The following is a 16,046-nucleotide window of genomic DNA, read 5'->3' on the forward strand; positions in this document are numbered from 1 at the left end:
CACGTTCGAATCTCCCACGTCACACCCACCTCGCCTTCGAAGCACATATCGAACAACCATGCTCCTCCCTTGCAACAGCCTCACAGTGCTAGTGCCAAGGTGTGAGGACAGCTGGTGTAGGCTTGCGGAGGGGAGGCAAGGGAGCCGGGCACTCGTGCTGGGGGCTGTCCTAGGCATGCGGAGGGAAGCTCTGCCTTCCCAGTGCTCTTGCCTCTGAGCCCTGCTTGGTGGGGGAGCCTTGAAGCAGGGCGGCACACCCACGCCAATTTCGAACCACCCAGGTCACGTTCGAATCTCTCACGTCACACTCAGGTCACGTTCGAATCACCCACGTCACACCCACGTCACGTTCGAAACTCCCACGTCACACCCACGTCACACCCACGTCACTTTCGAATCACCCACGTCACGTTCGAATCTCCCACGTCACGTTCGAATCACCCACGTCACGCCCACGTCACGTTCGTATCACCCACGTCACGCTCACGTCACGTTCGAATCTACCACTTCACGCTCACGTCATGTTCGAATCTCCCACGTCACGTTCGAATCTCCCACTTCACACCTACGTCACGTTCGAATCTCCCACGTCACACCCACGTCACGTTCGAATCTCCCACGGCACGCCCATGTCACCTTCGAATCACCCACATCACACCCACGTCACGTTCGAATCAGCCACGTCACGCCCACGTCACGTTCGAATCACCCACGTCACACCCACGTCACGTTCGAATCAGCCACGTCACGCCCACGTCACGTTCGAATCACCCACGACACACCCACGTCACGTTCGAATCTCCCACGTCACACCCACGTCACGTTCCAAGCACCCACGTCAGGTTCGAATCACCCAGGTCACGCCCACGTCACGTTCCAAACACTCACGTCACGCTCACGTCACGTTCGAATCTCCCACGTCACGTTCGAATCTCCCACTTCACACTCACGTCACGTTCGAATCTCCCACGTCACGTTCGAATCTCCCACGTCACGCCCACGTCACGTTCGAATCACCCACGTCACGCCCACGTCACGTTCGTATTTCCCACGTAACGCCCACGTCACGTTCAAATCTCCCACTTCATACTCACGTCACGTTCGAATCTCCCACGTCACGTTCGAATCACCCACGTCACGCCCACGTCACGTTCGAATCACCCATGTCACGCCCACGTCACGTTCGAATCTCCCACGTCACGTTCGAATCTCCCACTTCACACTCACGTCACGTTCGAATCTCCCACGTCACGTTCGAATCTCCCACGTCACACCCACGTCACGTTCGAATCACCCACGTCACGCCCACGTCACGTTCGAATCACCCACGACACACCCACGTCACGTTCGAATCGCACACTTCACACCCACGTCAGGTTCGAATCACCCAGGTCACGCCCACGTCGCGTTCGAATCACCCACGTCACGCCCACGTCACGTTCGAATCACCCACGACACACCCACGTCACGTTCGAATCTCCCACGTCACACCCACCTCGCCTTCGAAGCACATATCGAACAACCATGCTCCTGCCTTGCAACAGCCTCACAGTGCTAGTGCCAAGGTGTGAGGACAGCTGGTGTAGGCTTGCGGAGGGGAGGCAAGGGAGCCGGGCACTCGTGGTGGGGGCTGTCCTAGGCATGCGGAGGGAAGCTCTGCCTTCCCAGTGCTCTTGCCTCTGAGCCCTGTTTGGTGGGGGAGCCTTGAAGCACGGTGGCACACCCACGCCAATTTCGAACCAGCCAGGTCACGTTCGAATTTCCCACGTAACGCCCACGTCACGTTCGAATCTCCCACGTCACGCCCACGTCACGTTCGAATCTCCAACGTCACACCCACGTCACGTTCGAATCACCCATGTCACGCCCACGTCACGTTCGAATCACCCACGTCACACCCACGTCACGTTCGAATCACCCATGTCACGCCCACGTCACGTTCGAATCACCCACGTCACGCCCACGTCACGTTCGAATCACCCATGTCACGCCCACGTCACGTTCGAATCTCCCACGTCACGTTCGAATCTCCCACTTCACACTCACGTCACGTTCGAATCTCCCACGTCACGTTCGAATCTCCCACGTCACACCCACGTCACGTTCGAATCACCCACGTCACGCCAACGTCACGTTCGAAACTCCCACGTCACACCCACCTCGCCTTCGAAGCACATATCGAACAACCATGCTCCTCCCTTGCAACAGCCTCACAGTGCTAGTGCCAAGGTGTGAGGACAGCTGGTGTAGGCTTGGGGAGGGGAGGCAAGGGAGCCGGGCACTCGTGGTGGGGGCTGTCCTAGGCATGCGGAGGGAAGCTCTGCCTTCCCAGTGCTCTTGCCTCTGAGCCCTGCTTGGTGGGGGAGCCTTGAAGCAGGGCGGCACACCCACGCCAATTTCGAACCACCCAGGTCACGTTCGAATCTCTCACGTCACACTCAGGTCACGTTCGAATCTCCCACGTCACACCCACGTCACGTTCGAATCGCCCAAGTCACGTTCGAATCTCCCACTTCACACTCACGTCACGTTCGAATCACCCACGTCACGCCCACGTCACGTTCGAATCTCCCACTTCACACTCACGTCAGGTTCGAATCACCCACGTCACGCCCACGTCACTTTCGAATTTCCCACGTCACGCTCACGTCACTTTGGAATCTCCCACGTCACACCCACGTCACACCCACGTCACTTTCGAATCACCCACGCCCACGTTCGAATCTCCCACGTCACGCCCACGTCACGTTCGAATCTCCCACGTCACGTTCGAATCTCCCACGTCACACCCACGTCACTTTCGAATTTCCCACGTCACGTTCGTATCTCCCACGTCACACCCACTTCACGTTCGAATCTCCCACGTCACACCCACGTCACGTTCGAATCACCCATGTCACGCCCACGTCACGTTCGAATCACCCACGACACACCCACGTCACGTTCGAATTTTCCACGTCACCCCCCCGTCACGTTCGAATCTCCCACGTCAAGCTCACATCACGTTCGAATCTCCCACGTCAACCTCACGTCACGTTCGAATCTCCCACGTCACACCCACGTCACACCCACGTCACTTTCGAATCTCCCACGTCACGTTCGAATCTCCCACGTCACACCCACGTCACGTTCGAATCACCCACGTCACGTTCGAATCTCCCACGTCACGTTCGAATCTCCCACGTCACGCCCACGTCACGTTCGAATCACCCACGTAACGCCCACGTCACGTTCGAATCACCCACGACACACCCACGTCACGTTCGAATCGCCCACATCACACCCACGTCACGTTCGAAACAACCACGCCACACCCACGTCACGTTCGAATCTCCCACGTCACGCCCACGTCACGTTCGAATCTCCCACGTCACACCCACGTCACGTTCGAAACATCCACGTCACGCCCACGTCACGTTCGAATTTCCCACGTCACACCCACGTCACGTTCGAATCAGCCACATCACGCCCACGTCACGTTCGAATCACCCACGACACACCCACGTCACGTTCGAATCACCCACGTCACGCCCACGTCACGTTGGAATCGCGACGTCACACCCACGTCACGTTTGAATCGCCCACGTCACACCCACGTCACGTTCCAAACACCCACGTCAGGTTCGAATCACCCAGGTCACGCCCACGTCACGTTCCAGACACTCACGTCACGTCCACGTCACGTTCGAATCTCCCACTTCACACTCACGTCACGTTCGAATCACCCACGTCACGTTCGAATCTCCCACGTCACGCCCACGTCACGTTCGAATCGCCCACGTCACGCCCACGTCACTTTCGAATCACCCACGTCACGTTCGAATCTCCCACGTCACGCCCACGTCACGTTCGAATCTCCCACGTCACACCCACGTCACGTTCCAAACACCCACGTCAGGTTCGAATCACCCAGGTCACGCCCACGTCACGTTCCAAACACTCACGTCACGTCCATGTCACGTTCGAATCTCCCACGTCACACCCACGTCACGTTCGAATCACCCACGTCACGCTCACGTTACGTTCGAATTTCCCACGTCACGCCAACGTCACGTTCGAATCTCCCACGTCACACCCACCTCGCCTTCGAAGCACATATCGAACAACCATGCTCCTCCCTTGCAACAGCCTCACAGTGCTAGTGCCAAGGTGTGAGGACAGCTGGTGTAGGCTTGCGGAGGGGAGGCAAGGGAGCCGGGCACTCGTGCTGGGGGCTGTCCTAGGCATGCGGAGGGAAGCTCTGCCTTCCCAGTGCTCTTGCCTCTGAGCCCTGCTTGGTGGGGGAGCCTTGAAGCAGGGCGGCACACCCACGCCAATTTCGAACCACCCAGGTCACGTTCGAATCTCTCACGTCACACTCAGGTCACGTTCGAATCACCCACGTCACACCCACGTCACGTTCGAAACTCCCACGTCACACCCACGTCACACCCACGTCACTTTCGAATCACCCACGTCACGTTCGAATCTCCCACGTCACGTTCGAATCACCCACGTCACGCCCACGTCACGTTCGTATCACCCACGTCACGCTCACGTCACGTTCGAATCTACCACTTCACGCTCACGTCATGTTCGAATCTCCCACGTCACGTTCGAATCTCCCACTTCACACCTACGTCACGTTCGAATCTCCCACGTCACACCCACGTCACGTTCGAATCTCCCACGGCACGCCCATGTCACCTTCGAATCACCCACATCACACCCACGTCACGTTCGAATCAGCCACGTCACGCCCACGTCACGTTCGAATCACCCACGTCACACCCACGTCACGTTCGAATCAGCCACGTCACGCCCACGTCACGTTCGAATCACCCACGACACACCCACGTCACGTTCGAATCTCCCACGTCACACCCACGTCACGTTCCAAGCACCCACGTCAGGTTCGAATCACCCAGGTCACGCCCACGTCACGTTCCAAACACTCACGTCACGCTCACGTCACGTTCGAATCTCCCACGTCACGTTCGAATCTCCCACTTCACACTCACATCACGTTCGAATCTCCCACGTCACGTTCGAATCTCCCACGTCACGCCCACGTCACGTTCGAATCACCCACGTCACGCCCACGTCACGTTCGTATTTCCCACGTAACACCCACGTCACGTTCAAATCTCCCACTTCATACTCACGTCACGTTCGAATCTCCCACGTCACGTTCGAATCACCCACGTCACGCCCACGTCACGTTCGAATCACCCATGTCACGCCCACGTCACGTTCGAATCTCCCACGTCACGTTCGAATCTCCCACTTCACACTCACGTCACGTTCGAATCTCCCACGTCACGTTCGAATCTCCCACGTCACACCCACGTCACGTTCGAATCACCCACGTCACGCCCACGTCACGTTCGAATCACCCACGACACACCCACGTCACGTTCGAATCGCACACTTCACACCCACGTCACGTTCCAAACACCCACGTCAGGTTCGAATCACCCAGGTCACGCCCACGTCGCGTTCGAATCACCCACGTCACGCCCACGTCACGTTCGAATCACCCACGACACACCCACGTCACGTTCGAATCTCCCACGTCACACCCACCTCGCCTTCGAAGCACATATCGAACAACCATGCTCCTGCCTTGCAACAGCCTCACAGTGCTAGTGCCAAGGTGTGAGGACAGCTGGTGTAGGCTTGCGGAGGGGAGGCAAGGGAGCCGGGCACTCGTGCTGGGGGCTGTCCTAGGCATGCGGAGGGAAGCTCTGCCTTCCCAGTGCTCTTGCCTCTGAGCCCTGTTTGGTGGGGGAGCCTTGAAGCACGGTGGCACACCCACGCCAATTTCGAACCAGCCAGGTCACGTTCGAATTTCCCACGTAACGCCCACGTCACGTTCGAATCTCCCACGTCACGCCCACGTCACGTTCGAATCTCCAACGTCACACCCACGTCACGTTCGAATCACCCATGTCACGCCCACGTCACGTTCGAATCACCCACGTCACACCCACGTCACGTTCGAATCACCCATGTCACGCCCACGTCACGTTCGAATCACCCACGACACACCCACGTCACGTTCGAATTTCCCACGTCACGCCCACGTCATGTTCGAATCTCCCACGACACACCCACGTCACGTTCGAATCGCCCACGTCACACCCACGTCACGTTCGAATCACCCACGTCACGTTCGAAACACCCACGTCACACCCACGTCACGTTCGAATCTCCCACGTCACGCCCACGTCACGTTCGAATCTCCCACGACACACCCACGTCACGTTCGAATCACCCACGTCACGTTCGAATCACCCACGACACACCCAGGTCACGTTCGAATCGCCCAAGTCACACCCACGTCACGTTCCAAACACCCACGTCACGTTCCAAATACCCACGCCACGCCCACGTCACGTTCGAATCACCCACGTCACGCCCACGTCACGTTCGAATCTCCCACGTCACACCCACGTCACGTTCGAATCTCCCACGGCACGCCCATGTCACCTTCGAATCACCCACGTCACACCCACGTCACGTTCGAATTTCCCACGTCACGCCAACGTCACGTTCGTATCTCCCACGTCACACCCACCTCGCCTTCGAAGCACATATCGAACAACCATGCTCCTCCCTTGCAACAGCCTCACAGTGCTAGTGCCAAGGTGTGAGGACAGCTGGTGTAGGCTTGGGGAGGGGAGGCAAGGGAGCCGGGCACTCGTGGTGGGGGCTGTCCTAGGCATGCGGAGGGAAGCTCTGCCTTCCCAGTGCTCTTGCCTCTGAGCCCTGCTTGGTGGGGGAGCCTTGAAGCACGGTGCCACACCCACGCCAATTTCGAACCAGCCAGGTCACGTTCGAATTTCCCACGTCACGCCCACGTCACGTTCGAATCTCCCACGTCACGTTCGAATCTCCCACGTCACACCCACGTCACACCCACGTCACTTTCGAATCACCCACGTCACGTTCGAATCTCCCACTTCACACTCACGTCACGTTCGAATCTCCCACGTCACGTTCGAATCTCCCACGTCACACCCACGTCACACCCACGTCACTTTCGAATCACCCACGTCACGTTCGAATCTCCCACTTCACACTCACGTCACGTTCGAATCTCCCACGTCACGTTCGAATCTCCCACGTCACACCCACGTCACGTTCGAATCTCCAACGTCACACCCACGTCACGTTCGAATCTCCCACGTCACACCCCCGTCACGTTCGAATCACCCACGTCACGTTCGAATCTCCCACGTCACGCCCACGTCACGTTCGAATCACCCACGACACACCCACGTCACGTTCGAATCTCCCACGTCACACCCACCTCGCCTTCGAAGCACATATCGAACAACCATGCTCCTGCCTTGCAACAGCCTCACAGTGCTAGTGCCAAGGTGTGAGGACAGCTGGTGTAGGCTTGGGGAGGGGAGGCAAGGGAGCCGGGCACTCGTGGTGGGGGCTGTCCTAGGCATGCGGAGGCAACCTCTGCCTTCCCAGTGCTCTTGCCTCTGAGCCCTGCTTGGTGGGGGAGCCTTGAAGCAGGGCGGCACACCCACGCCAATTTCGAACCACCCAGGTCACGTTCGAATCTCTCATGTCACACTCAGGTCACGTTCGAATCTCCCACGTCACACCCACGTCACGTTCGAATCTCCCACGACACACCCACGTCACGTTCGAATCTCCCACGTCACAGCCCCGTCACGTTCGAATCACCCACGTCACGTTCGAATCTCCCACGTCACGCCCACGTCACGTTCGAATATTCACGTCACACCCACGTCACGTTCGAATCTCCCACGTCACGCCCACGTCACGTTCGAATCACCCACGACACACCCACGTCACGTTCGAATCTCCCACTTCACGCTCACGTCACGTTCGAATCTCCCACGTCACGTTCGAATCTCCCACTTCACACTCGCGTCACGTTCGAATCACCCACGTCACGCCCACGTCACTTTCGAATCACCCACGTCACGTTCGAATCTCCGACTTCACACTCACGTCACGTTCGAATCTCCCACGTCACGTTCGAATCTCCCACGTCACACCCACGTCACACCCACGTCACTTTCGAATCACCCACGTCACGTTCGAATCTCCCACTTCACACTCACGTCACGTTCGAATCTCCCACGTCACGTTCGAATCTCCCACGTCACACCCACGTCACGTTCGAATCACCCACGTCACGCCCACGTCACGTTCGAATTTCCCACGTCACGCTCACATCACGTTCGAATCTCCCACGTCATGCTCACGTCACGTTCGAATCTCCCACTTCACACCCACGTCACACCCACGTCACTTTCGAATCACCCACGTCACGTTCGAATCACCCACGTCACACCCACGTCACTTTCGAATCACCCACGTCACGTTCGAATCTCCCACGTCACGTTCGAATCTCCCACGTCACGCCCACGTCACGTTCGAATCACCCACGTAACGCCCACGTCACGTTCGAATCACCCACGACACACCCACGTCACGTTCGAATCACCCATGTCACGCCCACGTCACGTTCGAATCTCCCACGTCACGCTCGAATCTCCCACGTCACACCAACGTCACGTTCGAATCACCCACGTCACGCCCACGTCACGTTCGAACCTCCCACGACACACCCACGTCACGTTCGAATCGCACACTTCACACCCACGTCACGTTCCAAACACCCACGTCAGGTTCGAATCACCCAGGTCACGCCCACGTCGCGTTCGAATCACCCACGTCACGCCCACGTCACGTTCGAATCACCCACGACACACCCACGTCACGTTCGAATCTCCCACGTCACACCCACCTCGCCTTCGAAGCACATATCGAACAACCATGCTCCTCCCTTGCAACAGCCTCACAGTGCTAGTGCCAAGGTGTGAGGACAGCTGGTGTAGGCTTGGGGAGGGGAGGCAAGGGAGCCGGGCACTCGTGGTGGGGGCTGTCCTAGGCATGCGGAGGGAAGCTCTGCCTTCCCAGTGCTCTTGCCTCTGAGCCCTGCTTGGTGGGGGAGCCTTGAAGCAGGGCGGCACACCCACGCCAATTTCGAACCAGCCAGGTCACGTTCGAATCTCCCACGTCACGCCCACGTCACGTTCGAATCTCCCACGTCACGTTCGAATCTCCCACGTCACACCCACGTCACGTTCGAATCACCCACGTCACGCCCACGTCACGTTCGAATCACCCACGACACACCCACGTCACGTTCGAATCTCCCACGTCACGCCAACGTCACGTTCGAATCTCCCACGTCACACCCACCTCGCCTTCGAAGCACATATCGAACAACCATGCTCCTGCCTTGCAACAGCCTCACAGTGCTAGTGCCAAGGTGTGAGGACAGCTGGTGTAGGCTTGCGGAGGGGAGGCAAGGGAGCCGGGCACTCGTGCTGGGGGCTGTCCTAGGCATGCGGAGGGAAGCTCTGCCTTCCCAGTGCTCTTGCCTCTGAGCCCTGTTTGGTGGGGGAGCCTTGAAGCACGGTGGCACACCCACGCCAATTTCGAACCAGCCAGGTCACGTTCGAATTTCCCACGTAACGCCCACGTCACGTTCGAATCTCCCACGTCACGCCCACGTCACGTTCGAATCTCCCACGACACACCCACGTCACGTTCGAATCACCCACGTCACACCCCCGTCACTTTCCAATCACCCACGTCACGTTCGAATCTCCCACGTCACGCCCACGTCACGTTCGAATCTCCCATTCACGTTCGTATTTCCCACGTAACGCCCAAGTCACGTTCGAATCACCCACGTCACACCCACGTCACGTTCGAATCTCCCACGTCACGCCCACGTCACGTTCGAATCACCCACCTCACGCCCACGTCACGTTCGTATTTCCCACGTAACGCCCACGTCACGTTCGAATTTCCCACGTCACGCCAACATCCCCTTCGAATCACCCACGTCACGCCCACGTCACGTTCGAATCACCCACGTCACGCCCACGTCACGTTCGAATCACCCACGTCACGCCCACGTCACGTTCGTATTTCCCACGTAACACCCAAGTCACGTTCGAATCACCCACGTCACACCCACGTCACGTTCGAATCACCCACGTCACACCCACGTCACGTTCGAATCTCCCACGTCACGCCCACGTCACGTTCGAATCTCCCACGACACACCCACGTCACGTTCGAATCACCCACGTCACGTTCGAATCATCCACGACACACCCACGTCACGTTCGAATCGCCCACGTCACACCCACGTCACGTTCCAAACACCCACGTCACGTTCCAAATACCCACGTCACGCCCACGTCACGTTCGAATCACCCAGGTCACGCCCACGTCGCGTTCGAATCACCCACGTCACGCCCACGTCACGTTCGGATCACCCACGACACACCCACGTCACGTTCGAATCTCCCACGTCACACCCACCTCGCCTTCGAAGCACATATCGAACAACCATGCTCCTGCCTTGCAACAGCCTCACAGTGCTAGTGCCAAGGTGTGAGAACAGCTGGTGTAGGCTTGCGGAGGGGAGGCAAGGGAGCCGGGCACTCGTGGTGGGGGCTGTCCTAGGCATGCGGAGGGAAGCTCTGCCTTCCCAGTGCTCTTGCCTCTGAGCCCTGCTTGGTGGGGGAGCCTTGAAGCAGGGCGGCACACCCACGCCAATTTCGAACCACCCAGGTCACGTTCGAATCTCCCACGTCACGCCCACGTCACGTTCGAATCTCCCACGTCACACCCACGTCACACCCACGTCACACTCGCGTCACGTTCGAATCTCCCACGTCACGTTCGAATCTCCCACTTCACACTCGCGTCACGTTCGAATCTCCCACGTCACGTTCGAATCTCCCACTTCACACTCGCGTCACGTTCGAATCACCCACGTAACGCCCACGTCACGTTCGAATTTTCCACGTCACACCCACGTCACGTTCGAATCTCCCACGTCACGCTCACATCACGTTCGAATCTCCCACGTCATGCTCACGTCACGTTCGAATCTCCCACGTCACACCCACGTCACACCCACGTCACACCCACGTCACTTTCGAATCACCCACGTCACGTTCGAATCACCCACGTCACACCCACGTCACTTTCGAATCACCCACGTCACGTTCGAATCTCCCACGTCACGTTCGAATCTCCCACGTCACGCCCACGTCACGTTCGAATCTCCCACGTCACGCCCACGTCACGTTCGAATCACCCACGACACACCCACGTCACGTTCGAATCACCCATGTCACGCCCACGTCACGTTCGAATCTCCCACGTCACGTTCGAATCTCCCACGTCACACCCACGTCACGTTCGAATCACCCACGTCACGCCCACGTCACGTTCGAATCACCCACGACACACCCACGTCACGTTCGAATCGCACACTTCACACCCACGTCACGTTCCAAACACCCACGTCAGGTTCGAATCACCCAGGTCACGCCCACGTCGCGTTCGAATCACCCACGTCACGCCCACGTCACGTTCGAATCACCCACGACACACCCACGTCACGTTCGAATCTCCCACGTCACACCCACCTCGCCTTCGAAGCACATATCGAACAACCATGCTCCTGCCTTGCAACAGCCTCACAGTGCTAGTGCCAAGGTGTGAGGACAGCTGGTGTAGGCTTGGGGAGGGGAGGCAAGGGAGCCGGGCACTCGTGGTGGGGGCTGTCCTAGGCATGCGGAGGGAAGCTCTGCCTTCCCAGTGCTCTTGCCTCTGAGCCCTGTTTGGTGGGGGAGCCTTGAAGCACGGTGGCACACCCACGCCAATTTCGAACCAGCCAGGTCACGTTCGAATTTCCCACGTAACGCCCACGTCACGTTCGAATCTCCCACGACACACCCACGTCACGTTCGAATCACCCACGTCACACCCCCGTCACGTTCCAATCACCCACGTCACGTTCGAATCTCCCACGTCACGCCCACGTCACGTTCGAATCTCCCACGTCACGTTCGTATTTCCCACGTAACGCCCAAGTCACGTTCGAATCACCCACGTCACACCCACGTCACGTTCGAATCTCCCACGTCACGCCCACGTCACGTTCGAATCACCCACCTCACGCCCACGTCACGTTCGTATTTCCCACGTAACGCCCACGTCACGTTCGAATTTCCCACGTCACGCCAACATCCCCTTCGAATCACCCACGTCACGCCCACGTCACGTTCGTATTTCCCACGTAACGCCCATGTCACGTTCGAATCTCCCACGTCACACCCACGTCACGTTCGAATCACCCACGTCACGCCCACGTCACGTTCGAATCACCCACGTAACGCCCACGTCACGTTCGTATTTCCCACGTAACGCCCACGTCACGTTCGAATTACCCACGTCTCGCCAACATCCCCTTCGAATCACCCACGTCACGCCCACGTCACGTTCGTATTTCCCACGTAACGCCCAAGTCACGTTCGAATCACCCACGTCACACCCACGTCACGTTCGAATCACCCACGTCACACCCACGTCACGTTCGAATCTCCCACGTCACGCCCACGTCACGTTCGAATCTCCCACGACACACCCACGTCACGTTCGAATCACCCACGTCACGTTCGAATCACCCACGACACACCCACGTCACGTTCGAATCGCCCACGTCACACCCAGGTCACGTTCCAAACACCCACGTCACGTTCCAAATACCCACGTCACGCCCACGTCACGTTCGAATCACCCACGTCACGCCCACGTCACGTTCGAATCTCCCACGTCACACCCACGTCACGTTCGAATCACCCACTTCACGCTCACGTCACGTTCGAATCTCCCACGTCACGTTCGAATCTCCCACTTCACACTCGCGTCACGTTCGAATCTCCCACGTCACGTTCGAATCTCCCACTTCACACTCGCGTCACGTTCGAATCACCCACGTCACGCCCACGTCACGTTCGAATTTCCCACGTCACGCCCACGTCACGTTCGAATCACCCACGACACACCCACGTCACGTTCGAATCTCCCACGTCACACCCACGTTACGTTCCAAACACCCAAGTCAGGTTCGAATCACCCAGGTCACGCCCACGTAACGTTCCAAACACTCACGTCACGTCCACGTCACGTTCGAATCGCCCACGTCACACCCACGTCACGTTCGAATCACCCACGTCACGTTCGAATCTCCCACGTCACGCCCACGTCACGTTCGAATCTCCCACGTCACGTTCGAATCACCCACGACACACCCACGTCACGTTCGAATCTCCCACGTCACACCCACGTCACGTTCCAAACACCCACGTCAGGTTCGAATCGTCCACGTCACGCCCACGTCACGTTCCAAACACTCACGTCACGTCCACGTCACGTTCGAATCGCCCACGTCACGCCCACGTCACGTTCGAATCACCCACGTCACGCTCACGTCACGTTCGAATCTACCACTTCACGCTCACGTCATGTTCGAATCTCCCACGTCACGTTCGAATCTCCCACTTCACACCTACGTCACGTTCGAATTTCCCACGTAACGCCCACGTCACGTTCGAATCTCCCACGTCACGCCCACGTCACTTTCGAATCTCCCACGACACACCCACGTCACGTTCGAATCACCCACGTCACACCCCCGTCACGTTCCAATCACCCACGTCACGTTCGAATCTCCCACGTCACGCCCACGTCACGTTCGAATCTCCCACGTCACGTTCGTATTTCCCACGTAACGCCCACGTCACGTTCGAATTTCCCACGTCACGCCAACATCCCCTTCGAATCACCCACGTCACGCCCACGTCACGTTCGTATTTCCCACGTAACGCCCATGTAACGTTCGAATCTCCCACGTCACACCCACGTCACGTTCGAATCACCCACGTCACGCCCACGTCACGTTCGAATCACCCACGTAACGCCCACGTCACGTTCGTATTTCCCACGTAACGCCCACGTCACGTTCGAATTACCCACGTCTCGCCAACATCCCCTTCGAATCACCCACGTCACGCCCACGTCACGTTCGTATTTCCCACGTAACGCCCAAGTCACGTTCGAATCACCCACGTCACACCCACGTCACGTTCGAATCACCCACGTCACACCCACGTCACGTTCGAATCTCCCACGTCACGCCCACGTCACGTTCGAATCTCCCACGACACACCCACGTCACGTTCGAATCACCCACGTCACGTTCGAATCACCCACGACACACCCACGTCACGTTCGAATCGCCCACGTCACACCCAGGTCACGTTCCAAACACCCACGTCACGTTCCAAATACCCACGTCACGCCCACGTCACGTTCGAATCTCCCACGTCACACCCACGTCACGTTCGAATCACCCACTTCACGCTCACGTCACGTTCGAATCTCCCACGTCACGTTCGAATCTCCCACTTCACACTCGCGTCACGTTCGAATCTCCCACGTCACGTTCGAATCTCCCACTTCACACTCGCGTCACGTTCGAATCACCCACGTCACGCCCACGTCACGTTCGAATTTTCCACGTCACACCCACGTCACGTTCGAATCTCCCACGTCACACCCACCTCGCCTTCGAAGCACATATCGAACAACCATGCTCCTGCCTTGCAACAGCCTCACACTGCTAGTGCCAAGGTGTGAGGACAGCTGGTGTAGGCTTGGGGAGGGGAGGCAAGGGAGCCGGGCACTCGTGGTGGGGGCTGTCCTAGGCATGCGGAGGGAAGCTCTGCCTTCCCAGTGCTCTTGCCTCTGAGCCCTGCTTGGTGGGGGAGCCTTGAAGCAGGGTGGCACACCCACGCCAATTTCGAACCAGCCAGGTCACGTTCGAATTTCCCACGTCACGCCCACGTCACGTTCGAATCTTCAACGTCACACCCACGTCACGTTCGAATCTCCCACGTCACACCCACGTCACGTTCGAATCACCCACGTCACGTTCGAATCTCCCACGTCACGCCCACGTCACGTTCGAATCACCCACGACACACCCACGTCACGTTCGAATCTCCCACGTCACACCCACCTCGCCTTCGAAGCACATATCGAACAACCATGCTCCTGCCTTGCAACAGCCTCACAGTGCTAGTGCCAAGGTGTGAGGGCAGCTGGTGTAGGCTTGGGGAGGGGAGGCAAGGGAGCCGGGCACTCGTGGTGGGGGCTGTCCTAGGCATGCGGAGGGAAGCTCTGCCTTCCCAGTGCTCTTGCCTCTGAGCCCTGTTTGGTGGGGGAGCCTTGAAGCAGGGCGGCACACCCACGCCAATTTCGAACCACCCAGGTCACGTTCGAATCTCTCACGTCACACTCAGGTCACGTTCGAATCTCCCACGTCACACCCACGTCACGTTCGAAACTCCCACGTCACACCCACGTCACACCCACGTCACTTTCGAATCACCCACGTCACGTTCGAATCACCCACGTCACGCCCACGTCACGTTCGTATTTCCCACGTAACGCCCACGTCACGTTCGAATTTCCCACGTCACGCCAACATCCCCTTCGAATCACCCACGTCACGCCCACGTCACGTTCGTATTTCCCACGTAACGCCCACGTCACGTTCGAATCACCCACGACACACCCACGTCACGTTCGAATCACCCACGTCACACCCACGTCACGTTCGAATCTCCCACGTCACGCCCACGTCACGTTCGAATCACCCACGACACACCCACGTCACGTTCGAATCACCCACGTCACGTTCGAATCACCCACGACACACCCACGTCACGTTCGAATCGCCCACGTCACACCCACGTCACGTTCCAAACACCCACGTCACGTTCCAAATACCCACGTCACGCCCACGTCACGTTCGAATCACCCACGTCACCCCCACGTCACGTTCGAATCTCCCACGTCACGTTCGAATCTCCCACTTCACACTCACGTCGCGTTCGAGTCACCCACGTCACGCCCACGTCACGTTCGAATTTCCCACGTCACACCCACGTCACTTTCGAATCTCCCACGTCACGTTCGAATCTCCCACGTCACACCCACGTCACTTTCGAATCTCCCACGTCACGTTCGAATCTCCCACGTCACACCCACGTCACTTTCGAATCACCCACGTCACGCCCACGTCACGTTCGAATCACCCACGTCACGTTCGAATCACCCACGTCACACCCACG

The sequence above is a fragment of the Apteryx mantelli genome, chromosome 11 (assembly GCF_036417845.1).
Source record: "Apteryx mantelli isolate bAptMan1 chromosome 11, bAptMan1.hap1, whole genome shotgun sequence".
Classification (NCBI taxonomy): domain Eukaryota; kingdom Metazoa; phylum Chordata; class Aves; order Apterygiformes; family Apterygidae; genus Apteryx; species Apteryx mantelli.